Genomic DNA, 16,752 nt, shown 5'->3' with positions numbered 1-16,752 from the left:
CAGGACTATCCACAAAATTAAGTCTGGTTCAGGAAATGTCTTTACATCTCCCAAGGACATTAATGACAGATTTAGACAGTTTTATGAAGCACTATACACTTCTGAGGTTAATTCTGTAGGAGAAACAATGCAGACATTTCTAGATAAATGTGATCTCCCGTCACTGAGTCAAGCGGACTGTGATACCTTAGGGCAGACATCACATGTAAAGAGCTATTAGCAACTATTGGTTCAATGAAAAACGGTAAAAGTCCTGGCCCTGATGGACTCAGCAATGAGATTTACAAGAGGTTTGGGGGATTGCTGGTCCCTTATCTGCGTAAAATGTACATCCAATCGTATGAGGATGGAATACTGCCCCGGACGCTGACCGAAGCCACTATCACCCTCCTTCCCAAAAAAGGGAAAGATTTGGAAGAAGTTGGTTCTTATAGGCCAATCTCATTATTAAATTCGGATCAAAAAATTTTAGCCAAGACATTGGCCAGAAGACTTAATGCATTTATGTGCAAGCTGATTCACCCAGACCAAACTGGGTTTATCCCACAAAGAAATTCCTTCCATAACTTTAGACGTCTTTTAAATATCATGCACTCTCCCAGATTTCCCCAAAAGGACCTTATTATCCTCAGTTTGGATGCTGAAAAAGCATTCGACCGGGTTGAATGGGCATACTTATTTTCGGTTTTGCAGAAGTTCAACTGTGGTGATAAATTTGTGTCCTGGACTAAGCTCTTATACAATAGCCCCCGGGCCAGAATACTTACTAATAAAACTCTTTCTGATCCTTTCCGGCTGGGTAGGGGCACGAGGCAGGGCTGCGCACTTAGCCCTCTACTGTTCCCGTAAGCTATAGAACCGCTGGCTGAGACTATTCGTTCGCATCCAGATATACATGGTTACAATACAGAATACACTAAGAACAAAATATCATTGTATGTGGATGACATTTTGTTATTCATTACACAGCCTAGGATTACAATTCCTTCAATTTTGAAAACATTTCAACTGTTTGGTAGTTTCTCAGGGCACAAGATTAATTGGGGCAAAAGTGAGCTACTGCCAGTACAAGTTACAGATCAAGATGGGCTCAAACAGTTTCCTCTCAGAATAACATCAGACAGTTTAACTTCATATCATCTCATTATCTCTAGCCGCTTTATCCTGTTCTACAGGGTCGCAGGCAAGCTGGAGCCTATCCCAGCTGACTACGGGCGAAAGGCGGGGTACGCCCTGGACAAGTCGCCAGGTCATCACAGGGCTGACACATAGACACAGGCCACCATTCACACTCACATTCACACCTACGGTCAATTTGGAGTCACCAGTTAACCTAACCTGCATATCTTTGGACTGTGGGGGAAACCGGAGCACCCGGAGGAAACCCACGCGGACACGGGGAGAACATGCAAACTCCGCACAGAAAGGCCCTCGCCGGCCATGGGGCTCGAACCCGGACCCTCTTGCTGTGAGGTGACAGCGCTAACCACTACACCACCGTGCCGCCACAGTTTAACTTATTTGGGGATAGTAATTACCAAGAAGTATAATGATCTTTACAAGGCCAATTTCCCCACCCTGTTAAATAAGTTAGCAAATAATATACAATTTTGGAAAACTCTCCCCATTTCTCTGCTGGGCAAAGTGAATGCTATTTAGATGATTTTTCTCCCTCAGCTACTTTATCTTTTTCAAAACCTACCTATTTACCTTGCCAAATCTTTTTTCATTAAGTTGGACTCAATCATTCTCACCTTTGTATGGAATTATAAGTCTCATAGAATAAAGGACCATCTTTGTAAACACAAAACTAATGGGGGGTTGGCACTGCCTAATTTTATCTTATATTACTGGGCTACTGGGATACGCTTTATGGTATATTGGCTAGATGACAACCAAATACCCTATGATGGGCTAGAGATGGAATGGAAAGACTGTCTGCCTTATTCTATTAGAGCTGTTGTACTATCTCCTGTCCCAGTCAATAGATCTTGTTTTAAACATAACCCTGTAATTTATGCTTTAATTAAGATTTGGAAACAACTAAGGAATCATTTCAAACTTAAGGAAGTTTCATTTCTGCTACGCACCTATAACTGCAAACCCCTCTTTCACTCCCTCAGCTCTGGATGAGGCCTTTTCCACCTGGAAACGATTGGGGATTTGTATTGTTGGTAACCTATACATAGAGGGGACTTTTGCCTCTTTCCAGCAACTCCAAGAAAGGTTTAATTTATCAAGGAATCAGTTTTTCAGATATCTTCAGATTAGGAATTATGTCAGAACACATCTCCCTAATTTCTAGAAGGCAAACCCAGACAAGATAGAAAGCTTATTTAATCTGTTCCCCAATCCAAGCTACATAATCTCGCAACTATATGAGATACTGCAAAACATGTGCCTTCCCAAGATGGACAGGATAAAAGAGGAGTGGGAAAGAGAGTTTGGAGCCCTGATACCTCCCAATGTGTGGGAGGAGAGTTTGGAGCACATCCATGAATGTTCTATAAATGCTCAACACTGTTTGATTCAATTTAAAACATTGCACAGACTACATTACTCCAAAACGAAGCTGCATAGAATATTTCCTGAAGTCTCCTTTGTGTGAGAAATGTGAGTCCATGGAGGCTACCCTATCTCATAGTTTTGCTCTCTGCCCCAAACTTCAAAACTATTGGCATGAAATATTTGATTTATTTTCATCGATTTTGGGGATTCAACTAGACCCAGATCTTATTTTAATAATTCTGGGAACATCTGAGGGGCTCTGGAAGCGAAATAGTGCACAACAGCACCTTCTGTCATATGGCCTTATAACAGCAAAAAAAACTGATCCTACTTAACTGGAGGAAGAAAGAGGTCCCCTCATTTAAGCATTGGTTGACTGCTTTGACAGACACCCTACATTTGGAGAGAATTCGGTTTATTTTGAAATACAAGTTGAGGGACTTTGATGAAATCTGGCAACCTTTGGTCTCTCATCTCAAAAGAGAATCTGATTGAGTCTCTAGTTGGATGCACTCCTAAGGGGGGTTGGGGATGGGGGGGGATGTCCTGTCCTTTTTGTTTCATCTGCTTTGTTGATGCAGGGCTCTGCTTGTTTACTTGTTTACACTTTTGTCATTAGTCTTTTTTGTCAGGGATTACTTTTTCTCACCTTCTGTAAAAAAATGAAGGAAACATAACTGTCGACTGTTAATTTCGCTGTTAAGTGATTGATTGGTTTCCGAATAAACATATTTGAAAGAAAAGATTTTGTGTTGTGGTGCTGATCACCCCGAGGCTTACCTTTACACCTGCAGTGCCAGGTAAATATCAGCACCATGGACAGGGTTATGTGCCACACACCGAACAGGCGCAATAAACAAGTTTGTGTGTATATCCTTCCTGGCAAAAAAGCTCAAACCAATCTAGCCATTTTCCTCTGACCTCTCTTCTCAACAAGACATTTGTTTCCACCCACAGAACTGTCACTCACTCAACTCAATGTTTTTTGTTTTTCACACCATTCTGTGTAAACTCTAGAGACTGTTGTGTGTGAAAACCACAGGAGATCAGCAGTTTATGAAATGCTCAAACCAGTCAATTTGGCTCAAACCAACACCCATGCCACAGATGAGTCACACGTTGAGATCACAATTTTTCCCATTCTGATGTTTGAAGTGAATGTTAAATGAAGCTCTTGATTTGTATCTGCATGATTTTATGCATTGTGCTGCTGTCAAGGGATTGGCTGATTAGGGAACTGCATAAAACAGCAGGTGGACATGTGGGTGTTCCTAATAAAGTGGCCGGCAAGTGTATAACTGTAACTGTGTAAAATGTATAACTGTTGATATGGTGAAGTTTTCTGTAAGGAGAAGGAAGAAGTCTCTAGTTCCAGCACTTTGTAAATGTCAGCACAAGTTTTCAAGACAGGAGACTTTCCATTTTCTTTGTATCCTGAGAAGATGTCTTTTTTCCTGCCATGTTAATTTCAATAGATGACTTGCAACCACGTGATCAAAATGTGCTATGTCATGAGCGTCCGCCATGATGATGGATAAGCAACTCAGATGGCAGCCGCTGAAAGCGTGTCTGTAAACAATGCTGAATTTTCTCAGGATTATCATGATTTGAACGGTCGAACGAATATTCGATACAAAGAGAAGATAGATATGTGTGGTTTTGACCCATATTATTTAAAAAAAGTCAGACTTTTCTAAAGATAAGATGCTTCTACCGACCATCGAGTACCCAGATATCGCGTTCTATCTGGTTTGACTGCCAAAGAATCAAATCCATGGACAAAACATAGCCAACTATTTTGCTTTGACGTCACTTGCAAGTCAAGGATTGAGTATAACCAGATGATTATAGAAAATTACATGTGCTGATTCGTCAAGAAATTCAAACTATTTCTCGATAATCACCTCAAGCAACTCAGCAAAATGGTGGCCAACTGCTTTGTCACTGTAAGTGAGGAAGAATTACAAATTATGAAAGAAAATGCTGTTCCTAAAAGCACTAAAGATGCTATGAAGTTTGATCTAAAACTATTCAAAGGTAAGGTGGAATTGTGATTTAAATTTACCTATTTCAAAATAAAGTATTTTTGTGTCGGCATAGATAAGTGACAAGTCTACATCATGCCTTTATTACATTTGCAAGCCACTTTTTGGAATTTGAAATAAATTACTTTTTAATATGATTTTTTTTTTATAATCACCTGTGTATTTATACTCAAACAATTATCTCCCTCAAGCTCAGTGAATATCAGTAAATAATAACCTCAACTTCATCTCGGTGATTATTAAAATAATATTAGGTGGTGTTGAATGATATATCAGGTATACTACATTCAGCTAGTATGATATTGAACGAGTCGAAGATGAGTAGCTGAATGGAATATAATATACCTGACATTCCACAAAAAAGTCAGGCAATATATATATATATATATATATATATATATATATACTTTTTTGGAATCGAGGTTGTATATATACAACCCCGATTCCAAAAAAGTTGGGACAAAGTACAAATTGTAAATAAAAATGCAATGCAATGATGTGGAAGTTTCAAAATTCCATATTTTATTCAGAATAGAACATAGATGACATATCAAATGTTTAAACTGAGAAAATGTATCATTTCAAGAGAAAAATTAGGTGATTTTAAATTTCATGACAGCAACACATCTCAAAAAAGTTGGGACAAGGCCATGTTTACCACTGTTAGACATCCCCTTTTCTCTTTACAACAGTCTATAAACGTCTGGGGACTGAGGAGACAAGTTGCTCAAGTTTAGGGATAGGAATGTTAACCCAGTCTTGTCTAATGTAGGATTCTATTTGCTCAACTGTCTTAGGTCTTTTTTTGTCGTATCTTCCGTTTTATGATGCGCCAAATGTTTTCTATGGGTGAAAGATCTGAACTGCAGGCTGGCCAGTTCAGTACCCGGACCCTTCTTCTACGCAGCCATGATGCTGTAATTGATGCAGTATGTGGTTTGGCATTGTCATGTTGGAAAATGCAAGGTCTTCCCTCAAAGAGACGTCGTCTGGATGGGAGCATATGTTGCTCTAGAACCTGGATATACCTTTCAGCATTGATGGTGTCTTTCCAGATGTGTAAGCTGCCCATGCCACACGCACTAATGCAACCCCATATCATCAGAGATGCAGGCTTCTGAACTGAGCGCTGATAACAACTTGGGTCGTCCTTCTCCTCTTTAGTCCGAATGACACGGCATCCCTGATTTCCATAAAGATCTTCAAATTGTGATTCGTCTGACCACAGAACAGTTTTCCACTTTGCCACAGTCCATTTTAAATGAGCCTTGGCCCAGAGAAGATGTCCGCGCTTCTGGATCATGCTTAGATACGGCTTCTTCTTTGAACTATAGAGCTTTAGCTGGCAATGTCTGATGGCACGGTGAATTGTGTTCACAGATAATGTTCTCTGGAAATATTCCTGAGCCCATTTTGTGATTTCCAATACAGAAGCATGCCTGTATGTGATGCAGTGCCATCTAAGGGCCCGAAGATCACGGGCACCCAGTATGGTTTTCCAGCCTTGACCCTTACGCACAGAGATTCTTCCAGATTCTCTGAATCTTTTGATGATATTATGCACTGTAGATGATGATATGTTCAAACTCTTTGCAATTTTACACCGTCGAACTCCTTTCTGATATTGCTCCACTATTTGTCAGCGCAGAATTAGGGGGATTGGTGATCCTCTTCCCATCTTTACTTCTGAGAACTGCTGTCACTCCAAGATGCTCTTTTTATACCCAGTCATGTTAATGACCTATTGCCAATTGACCTAATGAGTTGCAATTTGGTCCTCCAGCTGTTCCTTTTTTGTACCTTTAACTTTTCCAGCCTCTTATTGCCCCGTCCCAACTTTTTTGAGATGTGTTGCCATCATGAAATTTCAAATGAGCCAATATTTGGCATGAAATTTAAAAATGTCTCATTTTCGACATTTGATATGTTGTCTACGTTCAATTGAGGTTTTTCACCCACGTGACCAAGTCATGTGAGGCTGCCATTTTGGACGTCACGGCTCGAATCAGTTTGAATGCGAGGAAGGCGACAAACGAAAAACATAAAAGAAAAAGGAGCGAGATGCAGAAAACACCTTCACTATCCAGCGACGTAGGGCATTTACAGGGCGAGCAGAGGGAGAGGTATTTGCAAAAATTGAGGTTAGCAGGCTTAGAGCACGACATTTACCTGCTTCCACCAGGATTGTTCACTGACGTACGGAAGTACACGAAGCTCTCGTCTTTACCTGACTTCGGCCCACATGATCTGTATACCTATGTCATTAAAAACCCATCGCCATACACAGGTATTGATCTGAAAGCGTATAAGAGTTTGGATGCCTACAAATATTTTGTGTCAGGCTGGGTAACATGCCTACATCAGCGAGTCATCCCTGGAGCCAGTGGTCGCCATCTTATTACAGCTAAGGTTTGTTCACATTTTCATTTACTTTCGGTCCTCAGGATAAACAAAATGTTATTAAATGTCATTGAAATAACTTCTTATTCTGTTGAGACATGGCCCGTTATAAATTTGCTGTTACCAGGCAATGACCAAGAACTGTATTATTAGGGTCGGTGTCTGTGTTGTAGCAGTGTACTAGCAGCTAGCTGTTAGCACTAGCTAATGTCAACAACATCGTAGCTAGTATGTTACTGTAGCAATGTTTACGTTCAGTCATTTGGATGACTGTTAAAACCTTTCAGTCTCAAGTTTTTCCTTTACTGTATTTACTAGTTTACTGAGCTAGCGCGCTCGGGCAAGCTGGGAGCTAGTGCGCTCCACTAGCTACTATGATGTTGACATTAGCTAGCTTGACCTTCAAAATGGTGGACACCGGGGCGTCACGTGACCCTGTGACGTCAGGTGAAAAACCTCAATTGTGAATACAATATCAGTTTTTGAGATTTTTAAATTATTGCATTCCGTTTTTATTTACAATTTGTACTTTGTCCCAACTTTTTTGGAATCGGGGTTGTATAAATAAAAACACACGCATTCCTTTCAGGTGTTCAACGCGTCTTTCTCTTTCAAAATTCTCTCAAAATCTTCCGTATTTAATGAAGCAAACCTGGTGGCCATGTTTGTTTACAAATTGTCACAGTCACTCGCTAGCACAGAAGTTTTACATCTCCAGCGTGTGACGTCATGTTCTCTTGACAGCCATGCAATATCGTAAACCATATTCAACGCTCATTCTCCATTGGGTAGAGTGACATAATACATGTAGGATAAGCGATATGCTAACAATATTGCATGCTATCAAACCAAATGAATGAAACCTGCTAGAACGGAATAGAATGCATGTTTCTATACCATAAAAAAGGGTCCTGTGTGTATAATAATCACTGATATTTCACTTTGCCTTTGGTGAATAATTGTTAAATGTGGATCGAGGAACCAAATGTCTCCACAAGGATAGGATTATCCTTGTAGAGGATTTTTTTTTTTTTTAAAGAGCCAAAATGTTGTTCTTTTGGATGCTGAGATTAAGGTTGCTGGTAGATTTAGGTACCGCATAGCATTCATTGGTTACCTTAATAATAATAATAATAATAATAATAATAATAATAATAATAATATCAGTGGAAGGTCCTCGTAAGGATAGTGGGAGAAACGTAAGCATGCACCGATACCGATACTGGCATCGGCATCGGCCCCGATACTCCACTAATATACTCATACTCGTACTTGTCAAACAGTTGCCGATACCATGAACCGATACCAGTGCCGATCCCATGCGCCGATACCAATGTTCCCCGCAGCGCTTTTTGTTCCATTCGAGAGAGAAAAAAAAAACTGAAGCATTGTTGAGCTCAGGCTTGAGCATAATATGATAGGCTATACCATGCGCCGATAGTGTTCCGTGAAGCGCCTTTTGCCAGCGTCCGTTCGAGGAAAAAAAGCCTCTCCCAGGAAAAAAATTGTAAATCTCAAGCATTGAGCGTAGGCTAATTTCGTCAGAAGACAAAAAAAATTGTTCGACAACAACCCATTTTTCCATGACGAAGATGTGTTTGCGTAGTCATGAAACAGTGCCGTCACAACATCTTTCCCCAACACTGTCATTTTAAACATCTCTCCACACTAAGGGTTTCGCTGCCATACGCAGATAGGCCTACGCTAAGATCCCCAACGTTGTCCTTTTTTAATGTTGGCTATTCGCCTAGGTAAGGGTTTTGTAGGACAGGCTACTCACTAACAAACAAATGAAAATCGGATTTTTGTATAGGTGAATCCAACCGGCAGAGTTTTTAAGTACAAGTCCAACCGGGAGAGTTTAAGAGTGAAGAGTGAGAGAGAGAGCTTTAAGAAATGGCTGATTGAGTTTTCCAACTTCTTTCGATTACGTTCATTATGTCTTATATTATATATAGTTAGGTTTTTTTTTTTTCTTTTTTATCAGACATCTAGTTTTTGGGTTTGTTTACCTGACATGTTTCGACGTACAACTTCCGTCTTCCTCAGAGTGTCACCGGATGTTAATTGGTGACGCATCTTTTATCTACTCGATGAAAATAAAATAGATAAGCAGGATTACAATCATTTAGTACCCACAGCCAATGTCATCCCCAGGATTTACGGTACACCAAAAATACACAAACCAGGAACACCATTACGCCCCATAGTAGATAGCATTGGTTCGGTCACATACAACTTATCAAAAGCACTCACCGAAATAATTAAACCATTACTAGGACTCACAGACCAACACTGCAAAAACTCAAAACATCTGGCAGAAGAACTAAAAAACATAAAAATGCAGCAAGATGAAGTTTTCATTTCACACGATGTCATATCTCTTTTCACCAGAACACCCACGGAAGCCACCATACAGATAGTACAAGACAAATTAAAAACAGACAGGACGCTCAAGAAACGCACAAACCTCACCGTACAAGACATCACTCAGCTCCTTCAATTCATCGCCACATCCACATACTTTCAGTTCAGGAATACAATCTACAGACAGAAGGAAGGTTTTGCCATGGGAGACCCACTATCAGCCATCATGTGCGGCTTTTTCATGGAAGATCTGGAGCAGAAAGCACTCACTACAATACCAGCGGAATACAGGCCAACACTCTGGAAACGGTATGTGGACGACATATTGGAAAAAGTAAAGAGGGGACACACTCAACAACTCACCGACCATCTTAACACCATAGACAATACCGGCAATATAAGATTTACACATGAAGAAGAAACGGAGCAGTCAATAGCATTTTTGGATTTAAAAATACAACACACAGAAGATGGGGACATCAAAATAAAAGTACACAGAAAACCCACACACACCGACCAATATTTAAACTGGACTTCCGAACACCCCATAATGCACAAAATATCTGTAGTTAGAACATTACATGAACGCACAGCAATAATTACAGATCCACAGGACAAAGAACAGGAGGAACAACATATACAACACGCACTGAAGGCATGTCAATATCCACAATGGGCAATATCCAAAGGGGTGGAACAGGTTAAGAACAACAAAACACAGAAGAAAGAGAAAAAACAAACTAACAAACAAGAACACAGGGGAGTAGTTACATTACCATACATCAGGGGAATAACTGAACGCATTCAAAGAGTAATGAGGAAACACAACATTAACACACCTGTCAAACCACACACAACACTCCGTCAGATCCTGGTTCATCCCAAAGACAGAATACATCCGGACAACAGATGCAACACCATATATGAGATTCCATGTAAATTATGCAATAAAACTTATATTGGGGAGACAGGAAGGAGTTTCAACACAAGAAAACATGAACATAAGAAAGAGTGCGAAAAGGAGACAGCTACAAGACAAACCCGAACAATAAAAGAAAAGGCACAACAGGAAAATTATAAGTCAGCTATAACAGATCACTGTAAAAGGGAAAATCACATTATGGACTGGGGGAATGCCAGAGTCATCCGCACAGAAGATAACAAACATCAGCGCTGGATCAGGGAGGCCATAGAGATCCGTAAGCGAAGCCCGAGGACCATCAACCGGGATGAGGGAGCGTACATGCTCTCCCATACCTGGAGTGCCATCTTGCAGGGGACGAACAGACAGTATAAGGCGTGACCGACCTGTCAAACCAGACAGGAAGGCCACGCCTTCGGAAACATCAGCTGATAAAAGATGCGTCACCAATTAACATCCGGTGACACTCTGAGGAAGACGGAAGTTGTACGTCGAAACATGTCAGGTAAACAAACCCAAAAACTAGATGTCTGATAAAAAAGAAAAAAAAAAAAAACTAGTTTTCCAACTTGTTTCAGTTGAGGGCAACGCTAAGACCAAGGAAATTGACGTCCCATCTACAGGTATGGAGCTCCACGAGCACGGGACGCGATGTTGCGAATGGACAGCAACAGCGTCTGCCTAACAAGTTCTGCGACTGAACAAGAGCGTGCTCGAGGCATTCAACTCTCCTGCAGCACACAGCAGGATGTGCGCACATGCACATGAGAGGAGGGAGGGGGGGCATATTTTAGTCTGCATTACTGGCGATGGAAATTAAATAATACATCGTCGCCGGCCGCCACTGTTATCTTGTGCGCTCTCTGTGATGTTGCGATGGTCACTGCTCCTCCCTTTCACGCCCTTGTCTTGTTGCTAAATGTAATTGGAGTAGTTTAAGCGCACCACCAGAACAACCCTTAAGTCAACCAAGACCGCAATGTTGCGGAAGGCCGATGATAGAGGGGGTAAGTGACCAGCGGAGTGAAATGATCACGCTGCATGTGGTAACTCACTGCTCTCTCCTCCCTTCATCAACAATCGGTCTTACATGTTGCAAGAGTGCAAGTCTTTCTTGACTTAGAAAGTTGGACATTGTAATCTAATCCAAATAAATAGCAGCCTTTTTCAGAAATTGCAGCAGCTAAATATTTAATTCTTTGTGTAGGCTATTTGCAATGAGTGTAGTTTTCTGGGAGTGAATGTTACGCGACAATCGAGAGAGGTTGCACACGGAAGCGCAGATAGCCTTGTAGTCCACGTTACACTGCCAGCAGACAGCGCCTCTTCATTCCACGGTAGCGCTTCTTTTGCAACATTGTTATGTAGGCCTAGTAGGCCTAGCGCAGCAGCGCTTAGGTTTTGCAACATTATTGTAACAATGTTGCAAAAGATAAGCGCTACCGTGAAGATGCGCTGTCTGGCTGTGTGACGTGGACTCAAGGCTACTCTGCGCTTCTGGAGCAGCGGAGATTGTCAATGTGAACCCGTGTGCATGATCACTCCAGTTAGAAAACAACATTCACGGGAAATAGATAAAGTAGGCCTATTAAATATTCAAATGCTGCAATTTTTGAAAAATTATATTTTAATAACATCAACAGTATCGGTATCGGTAGTACTCGGTATCGGCAAGTACTGAAATGATAGTATTCATACTCGTATCGGTTTTCACAAATGTGGTATCGGTGCATCTCTAGAGAAACGTGTGTGTGTGTGGGTGTGGGTGTGCGCGCGCACGTTGGTTTTTATGGTTGGCCAGACTTTACACCTGACTACGTGGACCTGAGGGGATTACGAGGACCATGCTGATGTCCACGTAATTCAAAGAGCGAATTCGGGTTCAGCAGTGTCTAAATAGCATAGATTCTGTTTTTCTCTGAAAGTCCCTTTTTACCGCTAACCTGATTTTTGAGTGTATCCCAGTGTATAACACAGCGGACCCTAGAGGCGGTGGCTGAATTGCACTTTCATACACATTTCTGATACACACGGGGCATTTTTGGCGCGCTTCGTTGTGATTGGTTAGTTTTCGGATGTGGGTGGTACCCACTGGGCTGCACGTGGACCTCCGCCCAGACGTCATCTTTAAAGGACTTAATGTTTTGCTGGATGATTAACACGCACAGGTAAGTCAAGTCAACTTTATTGTCAAATATGCTATACATGCTCGACATACAGCACAGATGAAATTTCAGTCCTCTCTGACCCACGGTGCAAACAGGCAATGTAATAAATAAAAAAAGAATAATTGAAATAAACAATAATCATTGAAATAAACGTATATGTTTCTAAATATAGTAGCTTTTTGCTTGAGCAAGTGTTTTTGCAAGTAAAAGCAACTTATTGTTGTAAATGAAGTGTTATCATTCGGTCGGAGAGCCAGCGGCACCTGCCGCAGTTTAGACCAAAGGCCTCTGCATGCTTGTGCGACACGGCTTTCGCAGACAGCTTTTCGCAGACAGTTGTAATTTATTGTTGAGCGGGGATAATAGGCGTGCGCGATGTTATTCACCGGCACAACGCAAGGGGGCACGAAGTCGCTAGGAGTAGTTGGTGGGTGTGGTTAGTGGAGTGTTTATCCTCCGGTTACTTATAATGACTAGAACTAGAGTCGTATAGATGTACATACTTCCTCACTTCCTCGATCAACCGCTCTTCGTGCTGCTCCATCTTCGCTCGTGCTTTTAAAAATGCCGGTCGTGAAAACAAAACAAACCGGGAAAGTAGGGAAGCGGAAGTGCGTGTACAGCGGATGTAGAGTGGACCAATCAGAGCCCTCTTGTCTGCGAGGCTTCTGCGGTGGTCACAATTTTTGGGAGGTGCGCGCAGAGCGTCTGCGAAGGTGGGGGGGCTACGCAGACACTGTCTGCGACACCGTCTGCGAGGACTGGGTTATCAGCATAAATTGGCCTCAAGGAGTTGAGGCAGAGTGAGGCAGGTTATGAGAGGCGAGGCCCGGCTCGTTAAGCCTCGTTAAGCCATACACTGGGAGACTTATAGTGCAGCAGATTAAGTCAATATTCCAGAAGAATCGTTCACTTTATGATGCAAGCACCAAATTTGGCATGAACAATGATTAGGACCCACTTTTTTATTAAAGCCTGTTAGCCGCCTGAAAATCCAAGATGGCAGTCCTTTTTAAAGATGGCCGCCATATTAAATGGAAAGTAAAGGTTTTCAATGTAGAAATTGAGTGTATGAACATATTGTGATGTTCTGGGCATCACACTATATACAATTTGGCATGACACACTCATTAGTGCCAAAGCAAATCCAAGACAACGGGTATTTTAAACTCAAATTCTCAGTTTCCATCATAAGTTGATTAGAAATGTGATTTTAAAAAGTAGTAACAGTCCAAGGTCCAAATGATTTTTATCCATGTAAAAATATTGTAATCAATCTCAATTGATGTTCTTTTTATAAGAGAGTGATGTCAAAGCACAACCAGGGCACACTGGTGACATCATTGCTGTGAGACTCAGCATGGGGTTCGGTGTCAGCTAAGTACTATACTCACTAGTTGTAATGTACTAACTGTAGGACTCACTGTAGTTACAGTATAGTTTAGTGTCCCAAATGCTATCTAATCAGCCCTGTATATACACCAACTAGTAGGCCTAGTCTAGATAGTTGTAGTATTGTAGTTAGAGAGCCGCACCTGAATTGGCAGGATGTGCTAGCGCGGGATAGCCATCCAAGGGTAATGGCGTTTTAATTACCCAGATGGTGTACAGATCGCACGGGACTTAAATGGCACTGGATGAACTATCAGGCTAGATGTAGAGCATTGATGTTTGAGCCTAGTTGTATCCCATACTTCAATGTGCTTTGGTATTTTCACAGTTTTTTACAACCCCGATTCCAAAAAAGTTGGGACAAAGTACAAATTGTAAATAAAAACGGAATGCAATAATTTACAAATCTCAAAAACTGATATTGTATTCACAATAGAACACAGACAACATATCAAATGTCGAAAGTGAGACATTTTGAAATTTCATGCCAAATATTGGCTCATTTGAAATTTCATGACAGCAACACATCTCAAAAAAGTTGGGACGGGGCAATAAGAGGCTGGAAAAGTGAAAGGTACAAAAAAGGAACAGCTGGAGGACCAAATTGCAACTCATTAGGTCAATTGGCAATAGGTCATTAACATGACTGGGTATAAAAAGAGCATCTTGGAGTGGCAGCGGCTCTCAGAAGTAAAGATGGGAAGAGGATCACCAATCCCCCTAATTCTGTGCCGACAAATAGTGGAGCAATATCAGAAATGAGTTCGACAGTGTAAAATTGCAAAGAGTTTGAACATATCATCATCTACAGTGCATAAGATCATCAAACGATTCAGAGAATCTGGAAGAATCTCAGTGTGTAAGGGTCAAGGCTGGAAAACCATACTGGGTGCCCGTGATCTTCGGGCCCTTAGACGGCACTGCATCACATAGAGGCATGCTTCTGTATTGGAAATCACAAAATGGGCTCAGGAATATTTCCAGAGAACATTATCTGTGAACACAATTCACCGTGCCATCCGCCGTTGCCAGCTAAAACTCAATAGTTCAAAGAAGAAGCCATATCTAAACATGATCCAGAAGCGCAGACGTCTTCTCTGGGCCAAGGCTCATTTAAAATGGACTGTGGCAAAGTGGAAAACTGTTCTGTGGTCAGATGAATCAAAATTTGAAGTTCTTTATGGAAATCAGGGACGCCGTGTCATTCGGACTAAAGAGGAGAAGGATGACCCAAGTTGTTATCAGCGCTCAGTTCAGAAGCCTGCATCTCTGATGGTATGGGGTTGCATTAGTGCGTGTGGCATGGGCAGCTTACACATCTGGAAAGACACCATCAATGCTGAAAGGTATATCCAGGTTCTAGAGCAACATATGCTCCCATCCAGATGATGTCTCTTTCAGGGAAGACCTTGCATTTTCCAACATGACAATGCTAAACCACATACTGCATCAATTACAGCATCATGGCTGTGTAGAAGAAGGGTCCGGGTACTGAACTGGCCAGCCTGCAGTCCAGATCTTTCACCCATAGAAAACATTTGGCGCATCATAAAACGGAAGATACGACAAAAAAGACCTAAGACAGTTGAGCAACTAGAATCCTACATTAGACAAGAATGGGTTAACATTCCTATCCCTAAACTTGAGCAACTTGTCTCCTCAGTCCCCAGACGTTTACAGACTGTTGTAAAGAGAAAAGGGGATGTCTCACAGTGGTAAACATGGCCTTGTCCCAACTTTTTTGAGATGTGTTGTTGTCATGAAATTTAAAATCACCTAATTTTTCTCTTTAAATGATACATTTTCTCAGTTTAAACATTTGATATGTCATCTATGTTCTATTCTGAATAAAATATGGAATTTTGAAACTTCCACATCACTGCATTCCATTTTTATTTACAATTTGTTCTTTGTCCCAACTTTTTTGGAATCAGGGTTGTACGATTGGGTGGTAAAAGGATAGCCCCTCGGCCTAAACCGTCACACAAAATGTCCACTTCCAATCTGCTGAGTGGTGTATCTCAAACTGACTGGACAAAATGTTGTCTTTGTCAGACAGATAAAAAGGAAGAATTGAAAACTCCTCCAACACATTATCCTTGCAGTCTTGATGGTTATTCTATGATTGCCACAAATTTACCACTCTTTCAAGCAATTAATCAGCTGCCAATCAGGTTAGATGTGTCATGATTGGATGATGGAGGTGGTACTGAAGACACACTGCGAAGGAATAATGCAAAATATCACCAAAGCTGCCGTTTGATGTTCAGTAACAGCAAGCTTGAGCATGCAAGAAAAAGGGCAGCAGGCGTCCAGAATGACCCTGATGAGGGACACTCAAAAATGCGAAGAACTACCCTTGAAGTGCAGCAGCGTTTCCTTTGTGAAAAGATGGAACCTGTGTCTGAACTACGGCAGGCAAAGACCATGCAGCTGAATGACAGACTCAATAAATGTGCTCGTAACCTGAGTGATGGTAAACTTCTCGTGATGTGATGTTGTGTCAGCCTTTCGTGGCAAAGGTAAAAAGACTGCATGGCAAATCTGGGAGGTATGCCCTGAAGTGTCTCATGTCTTTCAGAAACTCAGCCAGTACCCACCAGTAACAGATGACGCAGATCTCAGCATGCTTGAGAAATTTGTCATCACTATGTACAACAAGAACAGCACTGCTGATGGGGTTGATGATGCAAGACTTGACATGTTTGCCCGGAAACAACGGTCTTATGATGCCATTCCACCCACAAGGGCATCCCTTGTACAGCATGTGAAGCGTGCCACTTATCAAGCTGCCTGCATCTGGGCCCAAGCAACTTTATGTCAAATGCATACAGAGAGCCCAGCCAACTGGGGTTGGCGAAAAGAAGGTGAAATTTGGAAAACATTCCCACCAATAGCCCAGAGCTGTCAACAGTTGACAAAATGCAGGTGCAAGACTGAATGCTTTGGA

Source organism: Neoarius graeffei, chromosome 3, assembly GCF_027579695.1.
Source record: "Neoarius graeffei isolate fNeoGra1 chromosome 3, fNeoGra1.pri, whole genome shotgun sequence".
Taxonomy (NCBI): Eukaryota; Metazoa; Chordata; class Actinopteri; order Siluriformes; family Ariidae; genus Neoarius; species Neoarius graeffei.
This window is presented reverse-complemented; position numbering follows the sequence as displayed.